This window comes from Patagioenas fasciata, chromosome 9 (assembly GCF_037038585.1).
Source record: "Patagioenas fasciata isolate bPatFas1 chromosome 9, bPatFas1.hap1, whole genome shotgun sequence".
NCBI classification, from domain to species: domain Eukaryota; kingdom Metazoa; phylum Chordata; class Aves; order Columbiformes; family Columbidae; genus Patagioenas; species Patagioenas fasciata.
The window spans coordinates 8,947,379-8,961,366 of NC_092528.1; the positions used below are offsets into that span (position 1 = coordinate 8,947,379).

The window sequence follows — 13,988 nt, forward strand, 5'->3', positions numbered from 1 at the left end:
TTTGCCTTGCTCTGAGGGTGAATCTTTCTCATAAGCTGCTGAAACAAATACACAACCTGGAGTTTTAATTTCATATATTCACTCTGTTTCAGGGAAGTCTCAATTCATACTTCTTACAGTCAGCATGGAAAAATTGTTTCTAGTTTCCAAAATTTAGATCATGGGTGTCAAGAAAAGGAGTTTAATTTTGAAATCCTCTATAAAGTGGGATGGATTTGGGGGGCATAATTTGCATCAAACTGACACAAAGCCTAATGTTTTGGGGATCCTTGCTTATGGGTTTTTTTTTTTTAGCATAAATGGAGAACAGCTTCATTTGAGATAAGGACCTTTCAGAACAACTGAACAAGAAATTTTTACATTTAGTCCATTTAGTCTATGACAAAGTTAACTGTTTTAACTTTCTCTAGATTTCTGTTTCAGCAGTTAGGAGTCAGAGTTCTGTGATAATAAGTGACAATGTTCCCTTTTAGTTAAGAATGCAACAGCCATTTCTCATTTTGTTGTGATGTTACATACTGATCTGCAGATCTGAAATGTTTCACATATAATATTTCATTCAAGAGTGTCATATTACATGATTTGAGTACAAAAAGTGAGCATTTTGCTGTGGCTAAACTCATGACTACTGATAAATAAAATTCAGCGTAAAATACCTTTCTAATATTGCACCTTCTACTTAAGACAAAACTGCTAGTGAGGATAGAAAGCTGGAATGGACATGACAGGAGAAAATCGATGCAGTGAATTCTTAACCTAGAAGCCTGTGGATTTCAGTGGATTGGATAAATGCTCGGGTAGCAGTATGGAATGTGAAACATCTGTTGTGTGTGCATATTGGTGTGGTGCATGCAATGGTAGAATGTTCTGCCACACTGGCGTAGTATTTCACATAATTGAAAAGATTTCCTACCTTTTTCCACCTCTTAACATAGGTTTGAAGATGGGAGATATGCAATCAAGAAATTGAGGTTTAAAAGTTGGTGCTGAAGCCCTCATGCCTCCAACCAGGACTTTCTTCTGAATGCTTTCAACACTTGGCTAAACACTACTAATTCCTGATCACTGAAGAATTTCCAGTGCTGCATATCTTACATCTTGGAACTCCAGCAGTTAGTCTTAAAGCAAATCCTAAATCCTGTTTTGTGGACTGTCTTGCAATTTTTTAGCTAATTATAATGATAAAAAGGGAGTATAAATTTATTCTGATCCATATCTAGTTGAATGCATGTTAAAACACAAAAACAAAGCTTGCTCAATCTACCTGCAGTGACTGATGCAAAAACCATCATATGCAAATCCAAAGGAACCGAAAAGTATTTTACAACTTGTATCACTAATGCACTGTTGTAATGTATGCAGGGTCTTAAGAGGTAGAATCACAAAAGTGAGTTTCTTTATAGAATACCATAATATACATTAGATAAGTGCTTCAACCTTTTTCAGGTTGATGGAGTTGCCAGTTTAAAAGGGGCATATTTTTATTTAAGTGATGTATTATTTTCAAATTCAACTACTAAATTGGAGTGACTGGAAAATGAGTCAGACAAGCTGTAGAAATCCCGCACGCCATTAGTTTACTTTGTACCTTTTCATTTTCATTATATGGATTCAGTGTTATACAGATGTTCTTAAGGATCAGAACGAAACGACAAAGGTAATGCTGTGTGTGCCAGTAAATAACACAAACTTCCTTGAGGCAAAACTGGCTCTTAGGAATGGTAGGAGGTGATTTCACCTGCGTAATGAATTGCATGTCCTGGGGAGATATATATCCAGTACTATCTTTCATATGATGCAAGATGTGTCAAAGTGAGACTGCCACGCAGACTTGTAGAAAAACACTTTCTTTTAGTTCGCAGTTCAGGAAATCCATGCTGTTTTTCCTAAAGAATGTTGTAGTCAGTTGAAAATGTATGTGCAGTTGATGCAGCTTGCTTTCCTGACACTTGAGAAATGCTAAGGCTTTCTCCAACAAACAGGAGGAGTTCGGCTGTGTGTTATTCTGAGGAAAGCTTGTGTGCCTGATGGGTATGTTAAAGGGGAACAAACCATTTTAACACAACTTCCTTGTTAGCTACTTGCAGTATGAACTTTGAATATGCTGTAGAAGGGCTGCCAGAAAACAGAGGTTTCAAATATTTGTAAGTTTTTTTTCCCCCCTAAAAATATTTGTAATTGAAGTAGGAGCCATTTTCTCATTACAGCATTTGGATGTTTCTTAGTATTTTCTTGGTAAATTGCACTTGGAAGCACGTAAAATAAGACTGACTGCAGATTAGCATTTCATTGCAATGAGGCATTTCTGATATTCTTTCTTGCAACTTCAAGTTTTAAAAAGTACCTCAAAGCAAATGCTGTGGGGATAAAGGGCTAGCCTTAGAACCCATTTATATACCAAAATCGTTACGCAGGAGATTTTAAATTTTTAAATTTGAATATTGCACATAAAACCGAGGTTTTTCTTAAACCTCCTTGACTTACAATTCCAGAAAGATGCAATTTTCTTTTTTTGGGTACATTCTGCCTGCAATAAATTATGCAGTAAATGGTTACAAAATGTTGTTCCCTTTTAAGCGTTTACACAGAGGTATATCAAGCTGTATTGTTCTTGCAGGTTAACTTCCATTCAGAAGGAATTTTTTTTAAGTTCTGTATCTAGTTACACTTTGTTTTGGGTCGTTCAGCACCTACACAGATTCGGCAGCTACTTCAGGGTAGCATCAGTGCTGATTTAACGCTGCCATTCCAGTACTCTGCCCCGGTGGGAGGCTTACATACCTTTATAACCTGTTGGTGGTTAGAGCCTTCAGTAACTTGATTTTTTACAGTAAGCACTCTCCATATTTTGTACTTTTTTTTGGTTTTGTTTAATAAAGTCGAGGTTTATTTTGCATGAATCACTGTCAGTGGACAGCCCCCTTATTTCTAATGCCTTGAACATAACTGTTGTTGGAATAAGTACTTTAAACCTTACTCATGAGCACTTACTGCAGCTTAGGGATTTTCATATGTTTTTATATGGAGCAGAAAATTACCCCAGACAAACTTATTTGAATCTGTATTGCTTGGTTCAAGCCTGTTTAACAATTCCGTTTGTGTAGTAGATTTGCAGCTCCGATTAGTCAAATGTGCTGGAGACTACAGTGAGCATTAGTACAGGCCATTTGTCCATTGTAGCTAGTAGAGAGTGACTTTTTGTTGTCTTCACAGGATTTTCACAAAGAGCTGAGGTATGAAACAGTGCTGTGTTGGGGAGAAGCTATAAAGAACAAGCTCAGAGCTTTGCTGTCTCCTGTCTCATCACCCGATAAACTAAAGGTTTGAAAGTCATAGGAGAGAACTTTCATCAATGCTACAAGACATAATTAGTTAAGGAATGAATATAACTTCTGTATATTTGCTCTGACTTCAGATTTCTACATGTCATCTCAGAATTGGTCTCTGTTTAGTATTCCATAACACTTAGGCAGTCTCACTTACTTGAGCACTTTTTCTTCTAAGTTGCATTATGGGATTCATCCACGAGGGGGACACTGTACCTTTTTTAAAAGGTACTAAACCTCCCAGTTTTCATCAATTGTAATCTGCTGGGAGGGTGGAGCATGTCTCCAGTATTTGATATGGAAAGTAACCAAAAGCACAGTGCAGGGGAACGGGGGGAATATGTGTATATATAACTATCTTAATGGTATTTTGTTGCAAATAGTAGAAAGCATGGATATAAAACTGCGGAGGGGGAAACTGTACATCTTTAAATAGGCGTTTACACAGTGAGGGTCTTATGAAACATTCTCTCCTGCTTTTTATATAACATTCCCTATTTAGAATTCCTTTATAAATAAATACGCAGTATGTGTTTGCACTAGAGCTCCTCAACAAATGAAAAGAGCCAGTGCAGTAGAGACATTTCAGATCAAGCTTCTCTTTAAAAAAATAATTAAAAAACTACACACACAAAAAACAACCAAACAAAAAACTTTTGTGGCAGCTTTATATAATTAAAAGCAAAGTACTACTTTAAACCTGGAACTGAAAATAACTGTTGCAGCAATAACAGAGAAGTCCAAGAATTTTTTTTTTGTAAATCAAATTTCAGGTGTTGAGTTTTGATAAAGTATTTTTTAAAAACTGAGGTATTCCCTATGTCAGTAACAACTGATGAAAATGTCTTTTAAATGTAGCAGCAGCAAAAGAAAAATGGTTAATAATTGGCACCAAAAATGTATAGCCCTAGTCAGTGGTGTGGTGATTATTAATGAAACACTAGGAAGGAAAACAGAGAACCTGCTACTAGATCTTGCTTATGCTTGTTGTAACCATCTCCTGTTTGAAGTTTCTAGGAGACGTGCAGGAATGCTGTTCAAGAAAGCTTCTTTTTGAGTGTACTATGCAAGTTAAATGCTTAGATGCGGTGGTAGATGAAAAAAAACCCTTTATTTTAGTTGAAGTCCTTCCTTGTATTGCTTCATCATCTGAAAAAAGCTAAGCCAAAACACCGCCACCACCTGTAAGTACCACCATGTCATGGTGTTGTCTGAGAATAGTTCATGGTACAGAGTTGTATACCAGGGTACTCGACGTTGACTACTCTTCATGGAGTGTTCTGGCTTCACTGCTCCTTGGGTAGTGGTGCTACAGGGCGAGAGATGGTCAAGATTGACTCGGGATCATTTCCCGGTGCTTAAGCGTGCAGTATTATACACCATTCACTTGGGTTTAGAACATGTTTTTGCTTGAGTAGGTAAGCACAGCGATCCGATACTACCACTTAACTCTAGGCTTAAACTTGTGCCAGAGAGTAGTAAATACCATGTATGTGAAACCTCCCATCTTAGGAAGGTGCACAATATAGTGATGCTTCAGCTGAACTTGTGGGGAGGAGAACAGCTATTGTGGTTGGTGGCTGGCACTCTGCAGGTGCCCAGGAGAGAGTCTGTGCAGTAGTTGGTAGGAAACAGGCATGGTCGTGTCCAGCCTTCTCCAGGAGGTGTCACTGGCCAACCTCGGTGTGTTGGAGGGTCACGAGCAATCCATTACTCCTCATGTCCAAGTGTTTGTGAGCGCCTCTTCAAAAGACACAGATTTAAGCTCATTCAGACTGTTCTCATTAATACGCATCAGCTTTCTAATCCTGTATTTTATCAACTCTAAGCTTCCTGCAGAGACCCTCGGATTTGATGAGGTAGAATGCCAGCTGCAGCAAAGTTAGGATAGTTTAGTGCATCAAGCCTCACCAGGAATCAAGTTCATTCTGAGATCTCTGAAGTAGTGAGGACTCCTTCAGCAGGCTGTGTACACCTCTGTTTGGGGGCGTGGAGAGGAAATGAGATGTGTTTTGTAGACGGAAGAGGAACAGTGTTTATCTGGGGACAAGGAAACCTTTTCTTGTGTGAGTTGAATGTAACACTGAAACATCTGAATTCCACAGGTAGTAAGGGTCCATTTGTGATTTAAAAAGATATTATAAACAATTTATGGGCTCTGAAGTTTCAACATCAAGAAAGTGAACATGACTTTTCTAAACTGTTGTGACTTTTGGGCACTTAGCAGGCAAACTGGGAAAGCTTTTTAGCTGGCTGCTGTACAGACTTGTTTTAAGTAGAATGGATTTGTTAGTGGTTTTTTTTTATTGTAATGCTATTATTGGCTGCCCTCATGTCTAAGATTTGAAAAAGTGAGTGCATGCAATGGAAGTACAAGAGGCCCCAGTAATAGTTCTCCATGTTTGTTATGAAATAGACACAGGTTTCCTTTTTATGACTTTTTTTAAAACTGTCTTACAAACAGTTGTATTGGTACTTTTTTTAAGTTTAGGTCAATGTTGTCTTCCAGAATAAGTTTTAAGGCATCACTCACTCCTGCATTGAACTATCGCATCAACACAAAGAGTGGAGATTCCATTCTGAGCCAGTTCAATTGTGAAAATTCATACTTTTTTATTTTTTATGCAATTCAATGAGTAGATCAGCTCAGATTTAAATTCTTAAAAGCACGTTTATTGTAACAAGAATTGTTATGTATTAATACTTCAGTTTTCAATAAAGATTGACTTGTGTTGCTTATTGTGTGGGGTTTTTTTTCTACTGTCTTTGGTGACATCCTTTTAGAAACTATTCTGTTCCTCTATAGCTTTAGCATTTGCTTGATACCAAATCAATGCTGTTTCAGAGGTAACAAGCCTTGAGCTGAAAGCTGTTAAAAATTGGAGTCTTGAGTGTTTGCCAGAAGGAAAAGCATTGAGTAGGTGTGAGGTGTGGATAATGACCCTGTTTCTTAAGAGTGTGGGTGGCTGTTAATGACACTCATGTTAAAATGCAACTATATATATTTGGAGGGGACAGGACTATAATGCTTGAACTAACCAGCTATTTTGATTTATTGCAGGTCTCCAGAAGCAACAATAACTTACCTGGTAATGTTCCTGCGAAAAGCAATGTGTGTGGAAGAGGAAGTCATAACATCAATAACTGCATCAAACTGTAGAAAAGCATTTGGTTTTTGAGATTATTGCTACAGGTGGTTTTTGTTGTTCAGTCAAGTAGTTCAACTTCTGAAATAGTAGCCAAGCACTAGGAATCACATGGACAGACTTCAGTGTGTTTTACCTCAGGTTAATAGCTGGTCAGTCATTCTGGGATCACTTTTATTTTACAGGGAGGTTAAGTTTGGGGTTTTGTTTGCAGGTCATTGCAGCTGATGAAAATGCGTAACCAGTGGGTTGCTGGAATCTGGGAGTGTGTGAAGGGGAAATGCTGGTCTTTACAATGAAGCTGATTATTCTTGGGTTAGAGGGATTCTGGTGTAGCTGGTCTGGTGGTCATCTGTGGTGACAAATTACTTTATGCTGTATCTGACACTCATAAGAAGGTGGTACTGAACTTCTAAGTCTGTATATCAGGTTTCTTGTGTGTTTGTTTTAAATGTGTCCATGGAACTACCAAAATGGTGGATCATTAATGGCTTAATTTTTCCTTTTCCCAGATTGATTTGCAATGGCATTGTGATACATACTATTCTCCCACTTACTTGCTGGTGAGTGGCTGTTAGTTATTTGCTACACAGGTTAGATGCATTTATAAGACTTGCCTTCACTTTAGAGGTAGTGTTGAACACTTGCTAACAGCCAGAGCCCCTTCCAGAAAAGTAACTGCTTACTTATTGATTGTCAGAAATATGACGAGAAGTGCTGAGTTTCAAGTTTTCCTGTAACTATTTGTGGACAAAAAGAAAGTTTGCTTCTTCTAACATCTTGCTGTAGATTCTCAACTCTATGGCTCGCTGTAGACAGAGTCAAGTAACAGGAATAGTTTTGTTGGCGAGTTCCCCTGGAACTGGGAGTGATGTACTGATTATTATTTAGCTGGAAATTTTCCTTTGTAGGAAATGTCAGTCATAGTGTTGGGGTAAGAAGGTGTTGCTGCATTACATGCATGAAACGTCTGACTTGTGTGGGGACCCTAAGTGCTCTCCTAGATTTTGTTTCAAAATCCATCAGGCTATTAGCTGTCCTGTCTTTAGTGATCCAGAATAGAATGGGGGCTATGTGACTTTTTTTTTTTTTTTAAATTGTACAGCAGTAAGAGGTCTTTGGTAGCCATGGAAAATTGTATTGTCTGTTTTAGAAGGAACAGCAGACCTACAGCGTAGACTGTTGAGCCTCATGGGTACAAGTAACTCATAGCTATAGACCCTGGTGGACCAAAACTACTTCAAATGCCAACTTGACAGAGAAAACTTGGCACTGAGCAGCCCAGCTCTCAGCCAAAATCAGTGCAGCTGGACCTTTATTTTTGGGCTACATTAATATACTTTGTAGTGTTTTACAATTGCTTGTTCTTTTCTGGGCAAAAAAGGTAAAATACGTGGACAAATTGACGCTTCAAAAGGGCAGGGAAACATACCTTTCCAGAGTTTTGCTTTTACCAGCCTTATTGTGGTCATGTGAACTTCACAGCTGAGATCAAATGCTGCACCCTTTTCAATGAATGGATTGCTGACATGGCTGAAGATGGGGGGGTAGGGTTTTTCTTGATGCGGTGATTTAGATAGCACGTGTATTAGTTCAGGTTGCTGGAGATTAAAGACAAATTATCAAGCCTAGGAAATGGATGTGCAGGCATGCTGCCACTTCTAAGAAAAGGGGGAAGAAGGAGGTGTGGAAAGATGGAACTCTTAAGCATAACACTGTTACACAGCTCCATTTGATTATGGCAGATATAAAGGTGTATTTTGTATACTTGGTAATTAATGTTTTATGGGAGGATTACAGAATTAGACAAGAGTAAAGTTGATAGCTTGTTTATTTCCCATCTCACAAATGTATATGTAAACAGTCACACACAAAGGTACACAAGTCTGGGGTCAGTATCACAGGTATTTCATTTGCAAGGGCTGTAGAACAGGGAGCTGCTTTGGTGGCGAAGTTGTGCGAAAGAAAAGCTCGCGACGTGCAGAGAAGAGTGCTGTAGTTGCAAGGAGGAAAATGACAGCAGTCTTATGCAAAAAGAACAAGCAGTCTGTATTTTTCCTAAAGCCACCAGCACTGCCAAAGCCATGGGATTTTAGTGATACATCTTCTTGTTAGGGGAACATGTGGGAGACACGGTGAGAAATGAAGTGTGGTGTCCATCCCAAGGCAGGGCAAGCTGTGACTGCTGTGCGGCCTCTCATGAGCCTGAAGCTTTGTGGCTGTGAATATAAAGGCAGGTGAAATGCTGCTGTTCTTGAGCATGCAGTTGCCAGTCCTCCGATACTCTGCCGTGATCTGTGTAGCAGTCCAGAGAAAAATGCAGGGGTGCATCCTGGCTTCTGAAGTGTCACATTTTTGACTGCCGCCTTGTACTAGCTCAGCTCTGAGAAGAGTTGTGTTTAAAGATTGATTCCCTCCCCTGCACTGTCAAACTAAGTGAATATCACTGTCCTTCAGTGGGTTACTCTTAAGTTTTTCAGTTAATTTCTATTGATCACCAAACCTACTCTTTAACCCGTTACTTACCTGAAGACCTGATCCTACAGCTTTGCTTAGTCTGGAAGCCCTGGGAACAGGGACTTGGTACTGGGAAGCTGGTACAGGACATTGTCATTGACACCTTATGATGGTACCCATGTGGTACCGCTACCTGTCAACAGCAGTGGCAAGTCCTGCTAGCTTTAGTAAAACTTTGAGTAGCAGCAAGTACAAGCTGAGGCTCCAGCAGTTGAACAAAGTAAGTGTGAACAGCTCAGTTCTTAAAGCTTTAGGAGTTGCTGTACCACCATATTTGCAGTCGAAACAGATGCTTCAATGCCATAGCCCTCATTAGCAGGTACATGGCAAAACCTGTCATGGGAATTGATCTAGTATTTTGATTTTGTACAAAAAGGGTTTGTACTAGTTTTGATGTTATCAAAAATTGAAGCACAGGCATTTTTCTCGTGTATACACTCACCTTTTCTTACCACAGTTATTCCAAACTAGTAGTTCAAAATAGATTTTTTTTTTATTATTTTTTTTTGGTCAGAGCAGAAGGGAAATTATTTAGCAGCCACTGGTTCTCTTCATTTTACTGGTAGTTTCAGCAAATCATTCTTCTGATTTGTTCAAATGCTTTACGTTAAGTCTGTGTCTTACTTTTGCCCAAATGAAACTGGAGCAGATTTTACTCATTAAGAAACATGGCTGTTTTTCACAACAAGCTTCCTAAACAGATAGCTACAGAAGGGGGGAAACAGCTGCAATTAAAAACCCTTAAAAAAGCCAGACCACCCCGGATCAAATCTTGTCCTCTATATAATTCAATGCAGAAGTATTTTTCGTGTTAGTTAGGTTGGTTCTACGCTGAAATCCAAAACGATTGGTACTGTTCAGACTCACACCAGAGCTTGCTTTTTTGTGTGTGAAAATATTCATTTCTGGGCATATAGAAGGTTCATTTCCAGAGGAGGAGAAATGGGTACTGAAGTCTCAGTCTTTTCTTATTCATGCACAGAATGGATTCTTCTTGTGAATCTGGTAAGACTGTGTTGTCCATTAAGCTCAGAAAGCTTGACAGAAGCTGTACTTGACCTGTTGTTCATATGCCAGAAAACCCCTTTATTATGAGTTTAGGTGATGACCTTGTGACTCTAAGTAATGTGTACACAGCTGCTTTCTGTCCTACACATGCTTTCTCCCTGATAATTTTGATTGACAGTACTATGAGTAACTCTGTTCAAAATCCAGATGCCAGGGTGACGAGAAGGGGAATTCAGCGGTGTTTAGTCTGTCACCATTGTCTTACACAGGTACGTGATGTTACGATTTAGTCAGTAACTTAGGAGATGATAACTTTCGAGTGTCTAATCATTTAAAAACAATGGAGGTTACACATTATTTGATACACAGTTTGTTCAGGAAATAATGGGGGGTTTGTGGTTCAAGAATCGGGAAGTAGTGCTGGCTAGAAAACAAAGGATGGCATTTCTTGAAATCCTTTTCAGATTTACCAAGTGGTCGGTTGACATGCCGGTGCATGGGTAGGTATGTGGAGCAAAGTGAGGTTGATTCTTACCTGTTCATCAATGCCACTGCTGTAACTGCTCCTGCTGTGTTATAAGGTTTCCACCTCTTCAGCGTGATCAGCTTTTATACCTGATTTCAGTCTTGCATAGGAGATTGGATCCTAGCTCCAAATGTTTCTTGCAAGACTAGAATCCCAACTGAAGACACTTTTTAGGAAGAGTACTGATGTGCAGTCAAGTAGAGAGAAATAAAGAACTTTTCATCGATAGGTACACTGTTTGGCACTTAGGAGTTCTATAAAAAGTGTCTCTCTATAAATCATTTCTGTGCACTTGTCAGATGTGAAGTAAGATCTGAAAAAGATGGTAAATAACCTGATAATATAAGGAATTTGATGAATATTTACTGTTCAGAGTGTTGCTACACAAGCAATTAATAGTAGCCAATGTTTGTGTGTGTTAGTGGGGGGGCGGGCATTTTGTATGGCCTGTCACAGCTGCTGCGCTTCAGGGTACATTGCCACTGTGGCCCCATTTCATTCAGCAGAATAGCTCTAGATTTATACTAGAGTGACATCAGTGTAGGTGTCAAGTGTATAAAGCAGCATACTAATTAAAAACAGATGAAAAGCTACAGCAAGCGAAAGTTTGAACACATCTAAATGTATTTTCAGAATGGGGACAGAGAGGTATTGAACAGGGATCCAAAGAGGTTTTGGGGGAATCTCCATCCTTGAGCACAGAAGGATAGATAGCACCTGGACAAGACCATGAGGAACCTGATGCTGCTTCGCATTTGGTCTTGTTTTGAGTGAGGTGAGTGTATTGTGGGCAGAATTGTCCTTGAGTCCCCTCCAGCCTTGAGTTCCCCCCCACCTCCCCTTACTACGAAGGTCAGAAAATGGATCATTTCTATGCCAACAGATTTTTTCTTTCTGGCCAATCAAAACAAACACACCATGGATACAGACAGGAGGGGCAGACACTTAGGGTAAACACAGACATCATAATTGTCCTGTGTCACCTAGGGGTTCTGGCTGCGCCTTGCTGCCCTGTCCTGACTGGGGGAATGCAGCGTGATTGAGCCCTACGGATACTGTGATGTCCCAGGGAGTGCTGCCCGGCACAGGGAAGTGTAGCAGCCACTCTCGGGCTTCGGATCATGGCTTAGAATTGAGAAGCAAGAACTGGGACAGTCCCTGAAAGGTGAGAGCGAGCACATGGCCATCTGTGTGCCCACATGTCTGCATGTGTGCGTCTGTGTGTCTGTATGGGTCTCTGCAACCACATTTCTGCATCTGCATGAGCATCAGTGCACGTCTGTGTGTATGAGCATGCATATGTGTGTGCGTCTGTTCGTGTCTGTGCGTGTCATTGCGCAAGTGTGTCTGCTGGCTTTGTGCCTGTGGGTGTGTGCGCCTGTGTACATATGTGCACATCTGTGCATGTGTCTGGCACTGCACATGTGCATATCAGTGCACATCTGTGCGAGTCTGAGCATTTGTGTGTCTATGCGTCTGTGTGCACGTGTCTCCATGTCTGTGAGCTCTGTGCATGCCTGTGTGTCAGTTTATGTCTGTGGCCGTGCATGGCTGCATGTGTATGTGTGCATGTCTCTGTGAATGTGCCTCCCTCTGTGTCCGTATCTGCATGTTCCTGCGTCTGAGGCTGTGTGTGTCACTCTTTGTGCATGTCTGGGTCATTGTGCATCTGTCTTTGCTTGTCTGTGTATGTGTGCATGTCTGCGCATCTGTGTGTGACTGCGAGTATGAGTGTCTGTGTATGAGTGTGTGTCTGCCTGTATGAAAGTGAGTGTACCTGTGTCTGTAACTGATGGAGTGTGAGAGTGAGTGCATGAATCTGAATGTGTCAGCAAGTGTGAGTGTGTACGTGAGTGTGTCTGTTTCTGTGAGCAGAAGTGTCCATGTGAGTATGTGTGTGTCCCTGAGAGTGAGAGACTATATCTGTCACTGTGAGTGTGAATGTGTCTGCCTGTCTGTCTGTATGAGTCTGTGTGATTGAGAGTATCACCATGAGTGTTCCGTTAGAGAGGGTGAATGTTGTCATGACTCTGAGTGTGTCCGAATAAGTGTCCACCTGCGTATCAGCGTGACTGCTGTGTTGAGTGTGAGTATGAGTGAATGTGTGTCTGTTGGGGTGTGAGTGTCTTTGCATATGAACATGAGTGTCCATCTGAGTGACTGTCCGCATCAGCGAATGTCTTGAGTTATCGTCATGAGTGTGATTGAGAGTGTCCGCGTGAGCATGAGTGTGTTTGAGTGTGAGTATGAATGAAAGTGTGTGAGTCTGTGAGTGTCCGCGTCTGTGTGAGCATGCGTGTCCACCTGAGTGTGAGAGTGTATAAGCGTGTGTCTGTGAGAGTGTGTCCATGAGTGTTTGCATGTACGTGACAGTGTGACTGTCTGAGCGTCCAAGTGAGTTTGAGTGATGGTGTGACTATGAGTCTGAGTGCCTGAGTGACTATGTGAGAACGACTGTGAGTGACCATGTGAGTGACTGAGTGTCGATGTGAGTCTTTGGGTGGGTGTGTGAGTGTCCATGGGAGTGTGAGTATGAGTAGACAGTGTGAATGTCTGAGTGGCTGTGGGTGTGTCTGTGAGTATGCGTTTGTCCATGTGAATGTGTGTGTCAGTGTGTCCGTGTGTGAGTGTACTTGTGAGTATAAGTGTGAGAGTGTCCATGTGAGTGTCAGTGTGAGTGGTCCGAGTGTCCGTTTGAGCATCCATTTGAGTGTGAGTGACTGACCATGTGAGCAAGAGTATGCATGTCTATGTGAGTGTGTTAGTGTCTGAGTGCAAGTTACGGTGTGAATGCGAGTGTCCATCTGAGTGAGTATGACTATGAATATGAGTGTGTGTGTGAGCATGAATGTGAGTGTAGCTGAGAGTGAATGACCTTGTGAGTGTGTGCCTGTGTCAGTGGGAGTGTGAGAGTGAATGTAATAGTCTGAGTGTGAGCGACTGAATGTGAGTGTCCGTGAGACTCTTAAGTGTCTGTGTATGAGTGTCTGTGTGAGTGATGGTGTGAGCATGAGTTTGTGTGTCGGAGTGTCCATGTGAGTGTGTGTCCACGTGAGTGTCTGTGTGAGTGTCCAAGTGTGTGTGTGTGACCATGTGAGTGTGAGTCTAACTGTGATGGTGTGAGTGTCCATGTGTCTGAGTATGAATGTGTGTGTGTGTCCCAGTCTGTGTGAGTGTACTTGTTGAGTATGTGTGTCTTCATGCGTATCAGCGCAAGTGAGTGTGTATAAGCATGAGTGAATGTCTGTGTGAGTGACTCTATGAGTGTGACCGTGAGAGTGAGTGTGTCCATGTGAGTGCAAGTAGGAGTGTCTGAATGTGAGTTACGGGGTGAGTGTCCATGTGAGCGTCTGAGTATGACTGTGAGGGTGTTTATGTGAATGCGACTGTCTGAGAGAGAGTGTATCTGAGAGTGAGCGTGTGTGAATGACCTTGTGAGTTACAGTGTGACAGTGTATCTGTGAC

General features: G+C 41.0%; 1 protein-coding gene across 2 annotated transcripts in view; it reads left to right on the top strand.

Moving 5' to 3' along the window:
• Positions 1-6,065, top strand: part of FAM168B (family with sequence similarity 168 member B) — a 76,696-nt gene extending 70,631 nt beyond the window's left edge. For both annotated transcript variants that reach the window (XM_071812420.1, XM_065844588.2), the window contains one exon: positions 936-6,065. The gene's annotated coding sequence lies outside the window, so the exon portion shown is untranslated. The remainder of the gene's footprint in view (positions 1-935) is intronic.
• The last annotated feature ends 7,923 nt before the right edge of the window (positions 6,066-13,988 follow it).